Source organism: Macrobrachium rosenbergii, chromosome 2 (assembly GCF_040412425.1).
Source record: "Macrobrachium rosenbergii isolate ZJJX-2024 chromosome 2, ASM4041242v1, whole genome shotgun sequence".
In the NCBI taxonomy this organism is placed as follows: Eukaryota; Metazoa; Arthropoda; class Malacostraca; order Decapoda; family Palaemonidae; genus Macrobrachium; species Macrobrachium rosenbergii.
This window is the reverse complement of record NC_089742.1, coordinates 67127429-67146175: the sequence shown is the minus strand read 5'-3', so window position 1 is coordinate 67146175 and position 18747 is coordinate 67127429. Positions and strand designations below refer to the sequence as shown.

Genomic DNA, 18747 nt, shown 5'->3' with positions numbered 1-18747 from the left:
TTAAATAGCCATAAAACTCATTTAATAAAAACTTTAACTCATATTCCCAGCGGGATTTATATAATATACATACTGTATACAGTATATATGTATGTATATATACACAGTATATATATATATATATTATATGTAATATGTATGTATGTATGTATGTATATATATGTATATATATATATATATATATATATATATATATATATATATATATATATATATTTTGAGTATATATATAATCATGAAAACTACAAATGTCGCTTAATATCAAAATTCACGCTACCTCAGTATGTCTCGTTGGAGAATTGTCATGAGGGAATTTATATAAGTGATACGATTATGATAAAAATTTCATATATATATATATATATATATATATATAATATATATATATATATATATATATATATATATATATATATATATATACTATATATATATAAACCTTAGGTGGCTTTATAATTAAAAAAATTATGAACTTGACACCCCTCAGTGAATTTCCTGCATAACCTCAAGCAAGGTCCCAAATTCTTTACAGAAAAATCAAGAAGAGAATAAAATCTTTCCTGGAAAATTGTCTGCATAGGAACGAGGTCAAGCTGCGCAAGTAGGGGAAAGACAACTTCCTAGAAGGTTATTGTGCTTTGGAGATTGTAGAGTCTCATAGTGGCTTGATTGAAACAACGCATGAGGTAATGTGGCGTGAAGAGGTCGGGTGTGAGCGTCAATGGGTCACAATGAGTAGGTCGGTAATCGGGTGAATGAGTAATGACCAACTTTGATGCCTTGTTCAAAAACAAAAAAGTAAGAAATGCGCCGAAGTTTCGTCGGCGCAATCGAGTTTTCTGTACAGCGTATAATCTAGACCACCGAAAATAAATCTATCTTTCGGTGGTCTCGATATAATACTGTATGAGCCGCGGCCCATGAAACCTTAACCACGGCCCGGCTTATATCGTTGCCAGACGTATTATTATGGCTGCAATTTGGCATGCTTGATGATTTGAGGACGGATGATCAACATAACAATTTGCAGTCCTGTAGCCTCAGTAGTTTTTAAGATCTGAGGGAGGACTGGCAGACACAGCCAGCACAATAGTTTTCTTTTACAGAAAACTAAAAACAACGCCTTTTAAGATTGTCTTCGTACTGTCCTTATAATCCTTTGTTACTTTTCATATGATTATTCTGTGATTAATGTCTTCCAGATTTCATGTCCATCTCCTTGCTTATGACCCTTCAATTGACCATTTTTCACTTTTGAATCTGTCTTTCTCAATCAGAAATAAAAGAAAAAAAGTTGACGAGATATCATATAAAAGATTCGTCGCATTTTTGCGTCTGGGTAACATTTATCTTATCGCCTCTTTTATCCGTTTATATCACATCCAATTTCAGGAGAGCTGAGGATAGATTTACCCTCTTTAATTCTCCAGTGACACAAAAAAAGCGGATGGGGGTTATAATGAAAATGCATATATATTCTATTAAAAGTCAGAATTTTCAGTAATTTATCGTTAATGTAGAATTTGAAGTTACAACATTTTTCTTTCTCAGAATGTTTATTTCTTTATTTATTTTATCAGCTTAACTATGGAGGCTAATTAGTCTTTAGCCTTTGCGAAGAAGCCTGACCGAAGGATTACAGAATTCGAGGTAGGAATGGAAACATACGGTTTGAAATAAAAACTCTAAGTGTCAAAAAGGCACCTTTATTTTTCTATCTTTTATGTAAGAGAAAACTTTTTTTTATTTCACCATTACTGCTCAGTGACTTTTTTGCCTTTTTCTTACACTGGATTGTGAAATACACGCAGGTTTTTTTACAAGATAACAAAAAAATAATCCAAAGAACGCCTCTTTCCATCGAAGTGATCGAGCAAACATGACATACGAAAACATAGAATAAAAACTAAGGCTGCGGTATTTGATGCATGTCTTTCCCACCCATACAACTTTTTTTCAGAGAAAATCAAACACGATTCTCTTGAGCATTATTAACCATTGCAGCTTCGCGCCCCTTCTCGATCCTCGTTTATTGGATGGCTGGAAGGAAGGAAGGAAGGACGATAAAGATGACAAGTAGAGAGAGATAGGGTGTTGGCTGGTTGGTGGGGTTTTGGTAGCCATGGTGAGGTTGGGGAGGGAGCCGTTAACATGGACTCATCTGACGTTCATTTATCAATAGATTCCACCAATTTGAGTCATGGCATTTTCCCGGAGGGGGGATTAGAGCCCTTGCTGAGACTCCCTCCGTAGCCTCCTCGCTCCTTCGTCGGAAGAGCTAATGGGAAATGATATGTCAAGATCTGTTTCGTTTCCTCCGGGGCATATTAATTATCTGGAGGGTATTATGATGGATCAGTCTGCCAAATGGGCACATTTGGTCCCTGCCTACGCCGCCTGTAATATCCATCGGTGATGGAGACGAAAACGTCTTCAAAGAGCGATTAATAAAATCTTTCCCCACAATGGGGAACGCCGCAGATGCCGTTCTTTCAAACGGGTTCCGCGGGATATTTCATTTCGTGTCTTCATTTGTGTGGAGAAACATAATTATCTTTCAAAATTCTTCCATTTTCTTTTCTGTGCTTGTGAATGTGGAAAGTGAGAATATTGCACTTTTTAAACGTACCAATTTTCGTCGCACTTAATCATTTCTTACTATCTTCGAAATTATAAGATGATATTGGTGTAATTTCCCATTCTTATGTTACACGGATCATAGTCAGCGGTTTTCAGCAATTCTTTGGTTATGAAGTTGCTAGCTCCATGTCCATGCTCTTTCCTTAACCCCAGCTGACCCTGGCATACTCATTCACAAACTGGGTCGACTGGTTAACAGGAAGACACAGAATATATATATATATATATATATATATATATATATATATATATATATATATATATATATATATATATGTATATATATATATATATGTATATATATATATATATATATATATATATATATATATATATATATATATATATATATATATATATATATATATATATTAAATGGGTCAATCAGTTATTTACTTTAACACTCAGTTAATTGGAGCTATATTACCCTGCTCTACCTAAGACCCACATAACTGCCAATTAAGGCCCAAACAAAGCTCTAAAGGACAGCTAATGAAATGGATACGGTCGCCAGCTGAAAACTAGTATTACAAAATATAAGTTTATTATACAACCACGTGGATTAATTAAGTAAACTTACTGACAACTAGTTTCAACAAAAGTCAAATGAAAGGAAATGAATTATTTACAGGAGCTAACAGCAGCTCAAAATATTAGTCCTAATCAGGACAGATACCTCAATGCTAAAGGAAATGATCACAACAGATTTAATACGCCTCTTCAGTCGCTTTTATTAAGCACCTGGATTCAGTGAACGTTGAACTGTGGCTTCTTGGCACTGACTATGCAGATTCTTCTCCAAGCAAGAGGGAATGTCCAGGCTCAAGGTATACGAGTATACACACATCTGGAAAATAAGTATCCAGAAAACAATCTTGCACTAAAGAAGCTCTCACTAGTAATTAATCAATTACAAGGGATGAATCTTATCTCAGGAATAGTACTTTTAACACCATGGAGGGTAAGTTATGTTATTTCACTAGACAACAATGAATTCAATTAATATATGACTTCATAAAGGGAATATGCTTTACTAGGGGTTCTTAGTTAGAGACTTTTTTAAGAGATGGAAATTTGAACAAGAAAAATAGGAGATTCAGTTGGAGAGAAAGAAAACTGGGAGTAATTGTCACAATCTGACTTACTGCTGGGTTAAATAATTCAACGATCAGTTGCGTTAAGCTTCCTTGGTCCGCTAGGAATAACAATCGTCCCACGTGATGGAGACTAAGTGGGAGAAACAAAGAGTGCTCAGAGAAAACATGAACACGTCCGTTTGCTGTGTCAGCTGAGTTGAGAGTCACCCACGCCGGGTTGGCTTGGGTCGCCTGAATCGTTCGAGGCTCCTCCCCCAAGCGTACTTTGGACAACGGTCGTGGGTATCATCTTGAAAATGACGAACACACCTGCAGTACATGGGTCAAAGAAAAAGTGGGTTTTTAGGACCGTATATCTAAGTCAAGCCCTAGCAAAAACATGCCCGCTCTATGAAGCTTATGAGTTTAAAATTCCCACCCTTCGGTTGGTTGGTGAGCTTAGTTTGGAAATAACTCCAGCTTCTTCCCGCTCTCCTCTTTCTCATGCGAGAAAAACACTTCGTGTTCCTAGCTTTAAGAGAAAATTCATTTACTATTCTACTAAGAGGCAAGGAAGAGGTAGAACAGCAATATTTATTAAAAAGTATATATATATATATTATATATATATATATATATATATATATATATATATATATATATATATATATATATATATATATATATATATATATATATATATATACTGTATAAATGTGTTGTGCCTTTGTGCTTGTATACTTGTTTAAAGACTCAGAGGAATTATATTAGATACATTCTTGCATGAGTATAACATATTTATATTTGAGTATTTTTCTTCCATCTTAGAATAACAGCCAATTTTTTCATGTAACGTAAATTACTTTGGCTGATTAACAGAGATCTATCTTTCTAATAATTGAGTAATTAATTATGTAGAAATAATTTACTTCATTTCCTCTACTTGTGCGATGGATTTGATTAGATCGGCGTTTATGGCTCCATTAGAGCTCATAACTATAATCATTTATAAATATGACACACGCAATATAAGCCAGCCAATTGCTCATTAATGACGTGACCATCACTGATTACTAATTAACAACTCTTCGCCTCGTTCTCGATTTCTCGAAAGAGTGTTTGTGCAATTTTTTTTTTTTTCGAAAAATTGTTGGTAATACCTACGCGGTAATTGGGCATTAACGTGCTGATCTGCGGGTCATATTCCCTTGGTGTTAAAATGGAAGATTATCGAATGGCTACGTATGTTAGTTCCTATTTTGTTTTTATTTTGTCTTCATATTTTCGTTTATAATGAATAGGAAACTTGCCTCCCCATCCCCTCTCTCTCTCTCTCTCTCTCTCTCTCTCTCTCTCTCTCTCTCTCTCTCTCTCTCGTTGTACGACACAAAAAGATGAAAACAAGATATAGTTCATTGTTTTTTTTTTACAATATGTACGAGAACCGATGCCATTATGTAATAACCAGTTATAATAGATTAATGAAAATATTATGATAGAATATTGTCCAAGAAACTAAACAGGCGTGAAAATGAAAATGAGGAGCAAAATAGTGTTGTTAAGCGGATTAATGAGAGGGTCTTTATTTATTTTTGTACGGGATAACAGCGATAAATAAAAAGAGAAACGAAAGTGCTTTTCCTGGTATTTTCGGCTGCTGAGTTACCTCGGGTTGTACTCATCAACTGTCTTACGAAGGTTAGTGACCATATATCCAGCGTTATCAAACCTTGGATCACGTTATAGCATTATTACCCTATTATTTATTACCTATATTTAGTTTTATGCTTTGCTGTTCATTATAGGACATTTATTCAGTTTCATTTATTTTGTAGTTAATATTTAATGTTCAGTGAAGTCTATGTATCTCTCTCTAATGGTGTTGTATTTATTGTTATTCCTTTCTCATATTTTCCTCTCTAATCCTCGATCAGTTTTATCTTTGGCTTAATTTCAGATTGGTGACCATCGTTTCAGTAAGATTTTCAGTGTTACGAAATTTGTATAGCCATGCTAGAAGATATTTGTAAGTAAAAAGAGCCTAAAAGTAAATTTTAGCATGTTTCAAAGCAAGTCTTTCTATTATGTCATGTTACTTTGACAAGATCAGCAATTACTGCTTTATTTTGATGTAGCAAAATCAACAGGAAACGATACCTGTTCCACAGTGCTCATTTTGTTGATGAATTAGATGAGTAAGATACGAGAAGCAGAGCCAGAAGGATCAAGTTGAATCTATAATCTTGTCATGGCCTTGAAAGCAGCTAATTAAATGGCATTGGTGTGTATACCGGTTTTCTATCTGGAGCGTTTTCAATCCACTATCATATTTTAAAGCTGTTAGATATTGCACAAGGATGCCAGAATTTTTCAAACTTTCATGTTCAGTGTGGGATTATCACTTTAAATTTTCTGTTTTGGTTAGAAAAATAATCTGTGATTTGCCAGTTAACACAGGATTTAAAATATGGTTTGATTTGAACCATTTTTTCTAAATTGGATAAAAATCTCTCGATTTAGTTTATCCCAGACTTAGTCGATTACCATTATCAAGTCTAGCCGTGGAGAGTGGAACGTTCGAATTATTCATCTGAGAAGGGTTTCAAGCCGAGTTCACAAACCCGGTAACCGAATTTGTAATTTTAACAGTTACATGCTTTCTGTGTTATCGACATTTACGTCCTTTCTCAAGAGTTTACTTGACAGTGAATGAGCTTAACAATATCAGTGTGTTTTTAGTTTCATATTTTGCATGCAAACGTTGCTTATCAACACACACATTATATATGAGTGGCGCAGTGTAATAAGTGCCAAGCGCCGTTTTTTAAAAATGATAAAAACGCATTTAAAGTTTGCCAACTATGAAAACGATAAAAGAAAACCAGCTAAACGATTTCTATGAATCATACCTCATTTTAAAGAAATTTATTCGCCTATTACATATGCAAAAATCATTATAGTATGTTTTGTCATTTAGCAACAACCACAAAAGTGAGGTAATGTAAGATTGTAAAGTGTTAATGAACACAATGAAAATGTTTTCATACGGCAATTAAAGCATGTTTTGTGAAAACAACCTAAAATATTTATCCTAATAATGCTCAAAAATTATTATTATAACATATCTGAGTAAAATTTCCATGAAAATATTATAAAACAAAAACAATTACCGTACCAAAAAACAGACTACATTACAGAGTATTAAGAACATGATAGCAGTGAGAACTCGCTAAGGGCGAAATTTTCCCTTTGTTTTTGCATGGATTTTCAGACCTTTGCCAGTAACACAAGGGGACAAAAGTGTACAGGATAGTGCTGTACTTTAGCTGCTCGCTCACAATAAAAAACCAGTTCGGCCGCAGTGGCCATGCCTTGTTACGCCACGCCCCTCATATATATATATATATATATATATATATATATATATATATATATATATGTATATATATATATATATATATATATATATCCACAGTATATATGCGTGTGTGTATGTGGGTTGTGTTTTTGTGTATCTTCATTACCAAACCATTCCAGTTGGATTCTGAAAACAACCAATATAACAAACTAAACGATGAGTGTGATAAGTTGGCGAGGGGCGTGATGCTCACAACTAATTTTCTTGTCACAAAATGCTTGAAAAGTTATTCTTACCTTCTGGAAACTTAATTTTCAAGAGAAAGCATTTGTCAGCTGATCATGTATTTCTGTGAATTCGCATTTGTGTATCCATACATGCTCATTTGGTGCAGCATCTTTTTGTCTTGAAAACAAATGTTAGCGTCAGAGATAATCATGGAAAATCGTCTTTTTATCTACAGCCAGAAAATCTGTAAAGTATAAAATACCTTCAACTTCAACACCACTTTGGGAATCTACAGAAAAACTCTTTGTTTAGTACCGAACTCTGTAAATACTGGAGCGTTTCCCTTTCCCATTTAGCCCCTTACTATTTCAGCAATCTAATGATGCTTTGGCGTTACGATGCATTGTGCCTGGAATTCACCTCACACTTGCATTTCTTTTCTGCCTTCCAAGTTTACCTCGTCTCCTTTATTCTACAATCATGAAATGATGTTGTGTGCTCATTAACCATTCCATGAATATTTCAGTGACACCGGAAAAATCGAGAGAATGTAACTGAATGAGATCGATCGCTTGACGATTGAAATAAGAACGGTAACCAGAAGGTAATGAAATTACAAATGTGAACAAAACAATCTTTGATTGCTCGTTCTGTTTCTTTTTGTTACAGAAGTTACTTTCTCCTCCACCTATTGCCGTATAGCTCCTTACAATCGCAAGGAACCAAATGTAAGCTTTTTCCCTCTACACCCAACATTTTATACAAATATTGAATAAATAGAAACAGTATTCTCCGGCATGGTTTTAACCTCCATAAGTGAGATAGCGGCTCCGTTTCACAATCATCACAACGAAATACCTCATCTTATCTTATCTGCAAGGTTTTGAACATTAGGGTTCCATTCCAGTATCATTAACATCCGATGATTGTTCAGTTATTCCTATTGACCATCATAATTTCCTTGACATTAAGTGACCTGACCTTTCGTGACCCCGATTCCTTTTTAGGTTCTCGTAACCCCTTCCAAACCATTGCCTAATCGAGATCTATGGGAAAGAATTACCTCCAGGGAAATTTTAGTTTCCGCTAACTGTTAGTGACCCGTAGGATGCCACTCACTTCTAGCGGCCTTCCCAATTCCATGAACATTAACTGAACTCTTTGGCTCATTTGATTTCCAATTATCTCTACTAATCAATTAACTTCTGATGGTTTTAACCCCCTCATCATTGTCGCACAATGATCTCATTATCATGAACTTGTAGTCATTTCCATTAGATTCGAGTAGATTTCCCACATCCTCTTCCATTAAATTTCCCACATCCTCTTCCATTAAATTTCCCACATCCTCTTCCATTAACCTTTACTGACCTTTCCACCTCCATTGATGTCCTGTGACCCTCCTGTTATGTAACCTTCATTTTTATTTAGGTTCTAGTGACCAGATTAACAATCAACTACACAACTCTGACATCAGTGCACTTTGACCTCGCTTTCTACCTTGGGGTTTTTATATCTATCGTTTTTCTTCTTTTATTTGTACTTGAATTTTTATTTCTGTTTTTGGGAGTTGTTTATTATTCCTCTCTCTCTCTCTCTCTCTCTCTCTCTCTCTCTCTCTCGTAGTTGTTAGTATCGACTCGTTTTATTTAGCGGACGGCTGTACTTGAGATTAAATTGTATTTTGCGTCATAAAATTACTTGTCTGTCGCTGTAAACTTCATAATCAAAGTGCACTTGAAACCCAATAAAATTTCGTCAATAATCAGAAGCAATAAAGCGTCTTCATTGGAACAAACTGGTGCTCAAGAATGAGACCTTCATCAGCCCTGTATCTTATTGCAATTTTTAACTGATATATTTCGTTTGTCGAGGAATGTGTTGGATTAGCGTTGCACTTTGGACGAAACATTTTCGGTGAGAAAGTGGTGAACGTTTTGCTCACTTCTGTAAAGGACATTAACATTTGCATGCATTCATTTATATTAGTTTGTTGCATTTGTATATATAAATCTTGCTTTCTTATTATTCTTATTATTATTATTATTATTATATTATTATTATTATTATTATTATTATTGTTATTATTATTATAACTTAAGAGTCTCAAAAAGGACAGCAGCAAGTACAGAAAAGAAAATCGAGTAAAGAATGAAGTATGAACAAGGGAAACAAATGGAAACAAATAAGATAAATCAGAACAATTTAGATAATACTAATGGCACAAACACACACATTCACACCCACGTACGCACGAGCGCACACACACACACACACACACACACACACACACACACACACACATATATATATATATATATATATATATATATATATATATATATACTGTATATATATATGTATGCGTGTGTATGTATTTTCGTATATAAATGTATGTGTCTGTATGTGTGTAATTTGTATGTGCGTTAACGGTGTAACGTCAATGTGATCAGATTTATACTAGATTAATCATTAATTTTGTTTATACGTGCAACCTTCATTCACGTGTCCTTTACCCTTCTCCCAAAACTAGAGAAATCTATTTCTATTAAGGACAGAGAGAAGGAGAAAAATCAGAATCTTTTAACGAAATGCTAATTTATACAGACTCACTGACATATCTCTCGGTTATTCCTCAGTGATATTGACAAGGAAAGTATGATGTTAATGGAAACGATTGTAAGATATTTTCATACGCAAAAATTTCTTTCTCGAAACAAATTTCGTTTCCTGCAATAAAACCCTGATATTGAACGTTTGAGAATTTTGAGGGAAGATGTTTTCTTCTAAGGGGAAAAGTTTTACAAGAATTGTTGAAATTCAATAAGAACTTCGGTGTTTATGCTTCTCAGGCATTCATAAGGTGGTTATGATTATTCCCGAATATAGTTGGATATCTCTCTCTCTCTCTTTGCTTTTTGCTCTTTGAAGCATCTCTCTCTCTCTCTCTCCTTTTGTTTTGAAGTATGTGAATGAACATTTCTTTTCTTCCTATGCTAACCGCATGCTTTGTTCACCGCTTCTTTCACCATTTACGCTTTAGTGTTTTTCAAGTTATAAATCAATTTTATAACCCTGTGCGCGACACTCGACGGCGTGGAATTATATGCTAAATGATTATAAAAAATGGATCGAGCTTCCATTATTTTCTTTCCAGAATCGTTTTCAGGATCTGGAATAAAAATAAGGTTTCGGCGTTGGTGATGTCATCAACAACATCCTGTCAATATGTGCTGCTTTCTGCCGTGTTTTTAAAACTTTAACAACCTTTCAAAACATGCTTATTTTTTGCTCAGTTTTTTGGCTGCTCATTTTTTAATAATATCCTGTCATTTTTCATCAACTTTCGGGAATTTAATTCACGTCAGATTTTTACGAAACTGGCCAGTCAGGCATAATATGTTATTGGACGGAGGTGATGCTTTGTGTCTCGTTTCTTTCAACTTCATTGTCGTAATTCTATTTTTTCCTTCATCTTATTTTGATGTAGGTTTTTTTTTTTTTTTTTTTTTTTATTGAGATATCATTTTACCTCATGGAGTACATTATTTTCTCTCTGCAGACTTATCAATTTAACACACGCACCCACTCAAATGTACGTGTGTGTTTGTATCTTTGTAAGCCCCACATATTTATATGTGTGTGCACATGCAACATCCGCGCCATTAATCACATCTTACTAACATTCCTGTGATACACGTAGATACACAGCATGGTGTTTATTGCTAGAGCTGTTTAAACTCTCGCAAGAAACATTTTTCTGGGTCTTATTAAGGAATAACCAACGGATTTGATTTTTTAAAATAAATAAATATCACAAGGAGTAAGAAAATATTTGCATAATATTATTGTAAATTTATTATCTGTTAGAATTGAAAAGCCATTGTCAGTTCCCACTTTTTTGAGAGTACATTCAAGCACATTTCAGTGTTTTGTCGTTTTTAAAATTGTATATACGGTAATTATTTACTTTTACTATTCGGCTATGTTCACCTATTTTACAATTATTATTTCTTTCCTTTTCATCAATTTGTCCTTGATTTTTTATGAAACTTAGTAGGTTAGTAATTTAGGGGCGCTGCTTACACTTCCCAAGTATTTTTGGCTTTGACCTATTTGTTAAGTTCACGTGTCAAGTTTAAAGCCAGATTTTTAGAACATTTTTCTTCTCTCTCTCTCTCTCTCTCTCTCTCTCTCTCTCTCTCTCTCCTCTCTCTCTCTCTCTCTCTCTCTGATCTGCAAAAGACTGTATTCAGACTATTATTATTGGTATCATTGCATCCTGATATATGTTTAAAGGTTACATATCAGTTTGAAGGTGAGTAATTTATTTTTCTCTGATTTTGGTGAAACTTGGTAGGTAGGTACATACGGTGTTGGTAGTTGTTTGTTTTTAAATATATTTTACTTTGATCAATTTTCCAAATGTCAATGTAAAGGCCAAATTATTTTTCTATGATCTTGGGGAAATTTAGGAAGTACCTAGTAGGTTGGTGATTATTTATCCAGAAATATTTAAGTACTTTGTCCATTTTTCTACGTCGCGTTTCTGTCCAAATGCCAAATATATTTCAGTTCATTTTACGGCATTATGTAAATCCGATGTCGAACGGTAGAACCTGTTCACAGAACAGATGCGAAGGAAACCTAGTTATTATTTTTGGTATTCTTAACCAAGATTTTAACCTCTCTCCCCTTTTATCAGTTCTTTCTTCTTTTCGCATATTCTGTTTCACAGGAGGGCAAACATTTGATGAACAATAATAACACTGACGGTTTAATCAGTTTATAATCTAGATAACCATGAGTAAATCGACTTGGAGAATTAGGTATTAAGGGGACGGTAGGCGAGTGAGGAGGTATAACAGATAAAGAAAGGAACGGACTTTTCTTAGCAACTGCTACTGAACAAAGGCAAATTTTCCACTCAAAAATTCTTCGAACTTCCGCCGAAGGGTCGAGATTTCCTTGTCAGGGTCCGAATCACATCAATACTTCTTGGAAGTTTTCCTCTCCAAGTTTCTCTGCACTCTGTTACAGAGATCGATTCCGCCCTTCTTCCCAGAAAGAGCCCTTCTCTCCTGGTGAGCCGATTGAATCTGTCAATACATAACTTTCTTACGAAGTTATGTTGTATTACTCATAAAGAATTTATTACCAGTGAAGCAGACTTGCTGGACATAAATCTATACATATATACATTATATATATATATATGTATATATATATATATATATATATATATATATATATATATATATATATATGTGTGTGTGTGTGTATGTGTGTATATATATATATATATATATATATATATATATATATATATATATATATATATATATATTTATATATGTATAATATATATATATATATATATATATATATATATATATATATATATATATACATATATATAGAAATACATATATATATAAATAAATATATATATATGTATATATACTGTGTATATATATATATATATATTATATATATGTGTGTGTGTATGTGTGTTTGTACGTAGCCCAGTGTTTCAGAGCGAAACAGTCTTCATTTATTTCACAGTCAGATTCAAGGCTTGCAGTGATAAATATGCAATAGAAACTTTGGAAAATAAAAGTAAACATTTTGAACAGAAATGTAATCATGATAATGAAAACCGTTATTAACAGCAGAAACTGGAAAATGGAAGGAAATAGAAGATCCATTATGGAAAACTGCTTTAATTTTTGCCAAATATATAAATTGGCGAAGCCAAATAGAGCAGCTAAATTTTGGAACACGTGGTACCTGTAATTCGATTAGTACCCATAATATTGTAACATTTACAATACTTACAATGGAAAGATTTTAATACTGTTACTCCCTAATGATAATTGCTCATTATCGTGTCATATTGTTGAGAAGTGATTAGGAAACAACCAGACTGCTGGTCCGTTGGGATGTGGCTTGTCGTGAGCTGGTTTACCTGGAGTGACTACTTGTGTTTTGTCTTCAGTTGTTTCTGGCTGGTGGAAGTTAACATCAGGACTTTTTGTTCCTGTCTACAGTGATCGGATCTCTCTACTGCGGGTTGCTCGTGAAACAGACCCAATGTTGCATAGGCGCAGTCCAGAATAACAACACAGTGACGCTTGATAGCCTAGAATACGTTATGGTTGATAGAGAATAAAATCGGGGAATAGACGTTGAGATACTGATTCGGAATATGACCTACAGGTAAGGAATGACCACAAGAGTGAGGAACCTCTCATATTGTAAGAAACAGCAAGGGCAGAGATAGGTTCCCAAATAGAGCGATGGACACTTGATTTGGGTGTTGAATTTGTTAGAATATGCGAAGGTATGTTAACAGATTTATCTTATGTTATGATATTCTAAATGACTAGGGATTTAGCGTTAGAAAAACTGTAGTCTGAAATAGCTTCTGATTATTATTGGGGTAAGAAATGTTGATCAACTAGGAATAATTTACATAAAAGTTGTCGGTGATTTTACAGCTGGGGAGGAAAGACATAGCTAGATGAAGAACTAACTTTGGTATATCCGGGCATCAACGGTTGGTCGAAGACATCTGGCGAGCGGTGACTGACTTTTAAAAGTGTAATGCAGTCACCTGTCTTCCAGAGTCGTTGTACAGTTAAGGGTATATAGAAAATAATAATAAAAAAAAGATTGAATACTTTTTAGAAATTAGGTTTGTAAGAGGGACAATCCAGTGCTCTTATCCAGCCCAGATCCAAAATAGTAGTGCCATGAAGAAGGAATGCATAGGAACAAATGTTGACAACCCAAGAGAAAACGATAGGTATGCCCAGTAGGCTTGTTCCATATGAATAGGGTTTATCAACTGAATAACAGTAATAATAATGACAGCAGTAAAACGCTTCCGGGCGATATGTAATTTAATTAATGTTGTGAGAACAATTCCTAGTATTTTACTGTAAAAGGCTTAGTATATATATATATATATATATATATATATATATATATATATATATATATATATATATATATATATATATATATATATATATATATATATATATACAGTATATAATTTGTTTTTTCCTGGTTGTATTATAAATACTTTGCGTGTAATAAATTCACTGTCAAAACTATTAAAAAATCTTGAAAGACGCAAAGCAACATTATTTTGTTAATACTGCATAATAGATGCGGACACACCGTTCTGGTATAATCAGTACCTTCTTGTGGGTGGATGGGGATGGTGGGTGGCCATGGCAGCATAAAGTCAAGTTAAGGGAATGTTAATGTTAGGCCGCAACCCTTTGGAAATATGTCATTGATCTGTGTGCGCAAATCTTTTACAGTTGAACCTGTGATTTAACTGATATATCACAATTACGATGGAATTGCAGAATGCCCTGACAGGACATGTTCATTACTTATAGATAATATCTAAGCACTGAAATATTTAAACTGAGGATGGAGGTTTGCAACGTGCTCTGAGGTGACATAACTGCGGCTATATGTCACTGAGAAGTAAAGCATATCGTTAAAAATATTTTTGCTTGTTTAAATAAACACACAGCCCATTCAACAATAATATGTTCTGTTGTCTTTCCCTGTTCAAAGTAAGTCTTTGATGATGATGGAATAATATTGCCGTTAATGTTCATAGCAACGTGCGATTATGGAGCTAGATTTTTTTTGGAATAGGGTAATAGTCTCTCCTTATTAGTATATGAAGAAGGCATGCAGATTCAAGCCGCTGCATAATTTGAAAACATGCAAATTTGTAACTGGTAATGTGTTGGCTGCCTGTCTATCATGCTCTTAATCTCTTACTCTATCATTCTTGGTATTTCAGGTGAATTGTATGACGTTGCTGAATTTCGCTTTTGAGTTCCTTATAAAAAAAAAAAAAAGCAGTTTTACTACATTAAAGGAGCTCTTCACTCGCTTTGGAAATTTGCAAGATCATCCAGTCGAGGAGCACCTCGAGGTAAGATGTATTCAGAATAAGTCTTTTGTAAGTTAAAGTTTGACAACTTTGGTGGTAGCCACAGGTAGAGAAAATGGGGTAAATTTTCACTTTAAACTTGAATCGCTTTTTGGAGTTGAAAGTTTATTTTCAATGTTTTAATGTGTGCATTGAAAGTTTTTGACGTCCATTTGAATAGAAAATTGGTAGTTGTAAAGATACTTGACCCCCCCCTTATATCCTACAATTATAGGGGACCACAGAGGAGAGGGGGATTTAGGTTGTTCGGAAAACATAAGGTGAAGGAAACCCCCTTCCCTTCATTGTAGGGGTGGGTAGAGCTCTCGTTTAGCACGCTGTTGGCCCAGCGTTCGAATCTCCGACCGGCCAATGAAGAATTAGAGGAATTTATTTCTGGTGATAGAAATTCATTTCTCGTCATAATGTGGTTGGGATTCCACAATAAGCTGTAGGTCCCGTTGCTAGGTAACCAGTTGGTTCTTTGCCACGTAAAATAAATCTAATCCTTCGGGCCAGCCCTTGGAGAGCTGTTAATCAGCTCAGTGGTCTGGTTAAACTAATATATACTAAACTTTTGCACCTAACGTAAGAAACTCTAAATTAAAATATATGATAGAGTTGTGACCGAGCACAACTAACCCAACCTAGGGTGCTGTGTCTGTAGCTAGCCTGGGCCTTTGCTCCCACTCAGTCTGGGTCCCCAAGTTACTGTACTTTAACCTAGGACACTGTAAATTAAAATATAGATGTGGCCTAACCCAACCACACTTAACCTAACCTAACCTAACCTAGGGCACTGGCTCCTTACTTATCTAGTGTATGATATCATTTTAAAACGTTCAGTAAGCCTTACTTTAATCAGCATTAGAACTAGAAGTACCATAGAGATATTACAATTCTTCCCTGTATTTCACTCTTGCATTTTCCCTCGTAATTGCTGGATATAAGGGGTTCCAGTATCTTTAAACTACTAATTTGTAACCCCAGTGAACATTAAAAATGTTCAAAACACTTAAAAAAGTATTCAAATCATCCGTAATAATCCAAGGAACAAGAGTTGCATGTCTGTGTCTAAGTAACCATGTCTATTTCGAAGAACCGAACAGGATTTTTCAAGCAGCGTTTGAGTTCCAAAGTTCCACGTAGCTGGTGAAACTTAGAGCAAAAGAACCCATCGGTTTTTAGGATTATCCATGTACCCACATATCCAGAGGAAAATAACGTTCCAAATACGCTAGCCATCCTTCCCAACGAGGACAAAAAAAGAATTTCGATCGCGAGTCCCACTCGCGGGAACGTCGAAACAAAGAATTTAGAAAATGTCCAAATAGGAATGACGCTTGTCGGTAAATATATCTTTAACAATAAATTTGTCAGATTTTACTTAATGAGATTTAGAACGAAGCCTAAAACTAAAGCATCAAGAAGTGGTAGGAAATGATAATAATAATAAAAAAAAACAAGCTTTGACATATACTGTAGGCTCCCTCTTTGCCAGGGGCATTTTCCTCCTTTTCCCAACTCAGATTTTCTCCTCCAGGTCGGCTCCTTCATAGAAAAACTTTAATATTCTAGTGTTCTGTTAGCGTCATTGTGTTAAATCGTGCGTTATACCGCATTTTCCCAGGTTTCAGATGTCGGTAATAGAATGAGATTTGCATTCTCGACCTTTTAAACGCTAGAGGAAGTTATGTATTTACGTACTGGATGTTGCACAAAATTCATAGGTAATAATTTATATATTTATAAACATACTTGGAAAGAAAAATGCTGAGGGTAATAGTTTTTTAAGGAATGGATGCTTTTAAGCAATAAAAATACGTGAAATATGAAACTGAATCCGCGTTAGTGGGGAAGAAAAAGTAAAAGTCCCTAGCGAAAGTATGTCTCAGTGTGTATTATTTTTATACCGCGTATATCTTCAATAATATCCATTGGTCATACCCTTATGCACCAAATGCAAGGGGGCGTAGAGGTGAGAGCCTGTGCAAAGAGAGAGAGAGAGAGAGAGAGAGAGAGAGAGAGCGAGCGCCATCTAAGACTGTCATGGTTTCGTTTAATTACCTCTTTGCTCGTACTAGAGAGAGAGAGAGAGAGAGAGAGAGAGAGAGAGAGAGAGAGACCATCTAAGACTGTCATAGTTTCGTATAATTACCTCTTTGCTCGTGAGAGAGAGACACAGAGAGAGAGAGAGCGAGAAAGCACCATCTAAGATTGTCATAGTTTCGTTTAATTACCTCTTTGCTCGTGAGAGAGAGAGAGAGAGAGAGAGAGAGAGAGAGAGAGAGAGAGAGAGAGAGAGATGGGTGGCCGGGGAGTGGAAATTTAATATGATGTAGTGATAAAATAAATAACGACGGTATTGGAGAGGTATCATCTTGTTCATCACCATGGCTTTCCTCGAGTCAAACTTGACCAGTGGAGGACCAAATTTCTGCTTTTAAGGCTCACGAAGTGTGACACTGAATGCATGAAAGGGTACATTTTTCCGTATTTTATTAACATATTTCCTTCAGTATTTGCGATAAAATTGGAAAGATGAAAAACTATGACGATGTGGTGACCATGAATTTTAATAGAAGCAGGGAGAATGGTCTGTTATATAAATTTGCTAGAGGTTGTGACGTCATCAAACTCCAGAAAATTCCAGTTTCTCAGTGACATTGAATTTGCTGAGCAAGTGAAAAGGCTGGGAATGTTAGGATAATTTTATTTTATTAATCCTACAGAAATAACTTGCAGAGTTTCTGATTTTTAGGGTGAACGAGAGAGAGAGAGAGAGAGAGAGAGAGAGAGAGAGAGAGAGAAAACATTTCAATCCTTAACCATTTTGCATCTTGACAGAGACGAGAGGGAAAAGTCTTTTAAAAAGATATTGCTTCCTTCTCCCAGGACCTACCCCATCCTCCCACCAGTGCCCAAGCACCTCCACTCGCCTTCAACTTTTCAGACCTAAAACACGTTCTTACAATAAAACATTTTTAGCCAGGGTGAGATTTAGATATTTTTTGAATATGGAAATTTTAAATTTGACGAAAATCAGATTTGCTGCTGAGGCACACGCCAAAGAGGTGGGCGTTTAAGTCCTTTTGTGTGTGGTCTTCCAGCCATGACACGCAGAGACCTCCCTCCATATAAGACTTACAATGATTTCTATCCCGAGAGAGAGAGAGAGAGAGAGAGAGAGAGAGAGAGAGAGAGAGAGAGAGAGCGCAGTAACTCTTTCATCTAGTCATATTCCGTCGTATGTGTTTGGGATTGTATTTCAACTCTAATGGTTTCCATTATTTATTTATTTATTTTTTTTTTGGCAAGATTTTTTGCTTAATTAGTATTACTGCTTCCCTTTTGATAGCGCTTTCCGGTTCTTTGTGTATTCAAGCAGCTCCTTCCCTAATCCTGTCTAATACCCAAAAACATTTGTAAATGTAGTGCAAAACTTCGAATACATCGAAACCGTCCAATGCAGACTGACT

At 35.0% G+C, this 18747-nt stretch overlaps 1 long non-coding RNA gene across 2 annotated transcripts in view; it reads left to right on the top strand.

Annotated features, from left to right (window-relative positions):
* Positions 1-5322: 5322 nt before the first annotated feature.
* The window catches only part of LOC136849922 (uncharacterized), a 63074-nt gene continuing 49649 nt past the window's right edge, over positions 5323-18747 (top strand). The window contains exons 1-2 of one of the 2 annotated variants that reach the window (XR_010856474.1): positions 5323-5414; positions 15137-15271. This is a non-coding gene — a long non-coding RNA (uncharacterized lncRNA). Of the gene's footprint in view, positions 5415-13321; positions 13522-15136; positions 15272-18747 lie in introns of those variants that run through there. The other variant, XR_010856475.1, reaches the window with a different exon arrangement.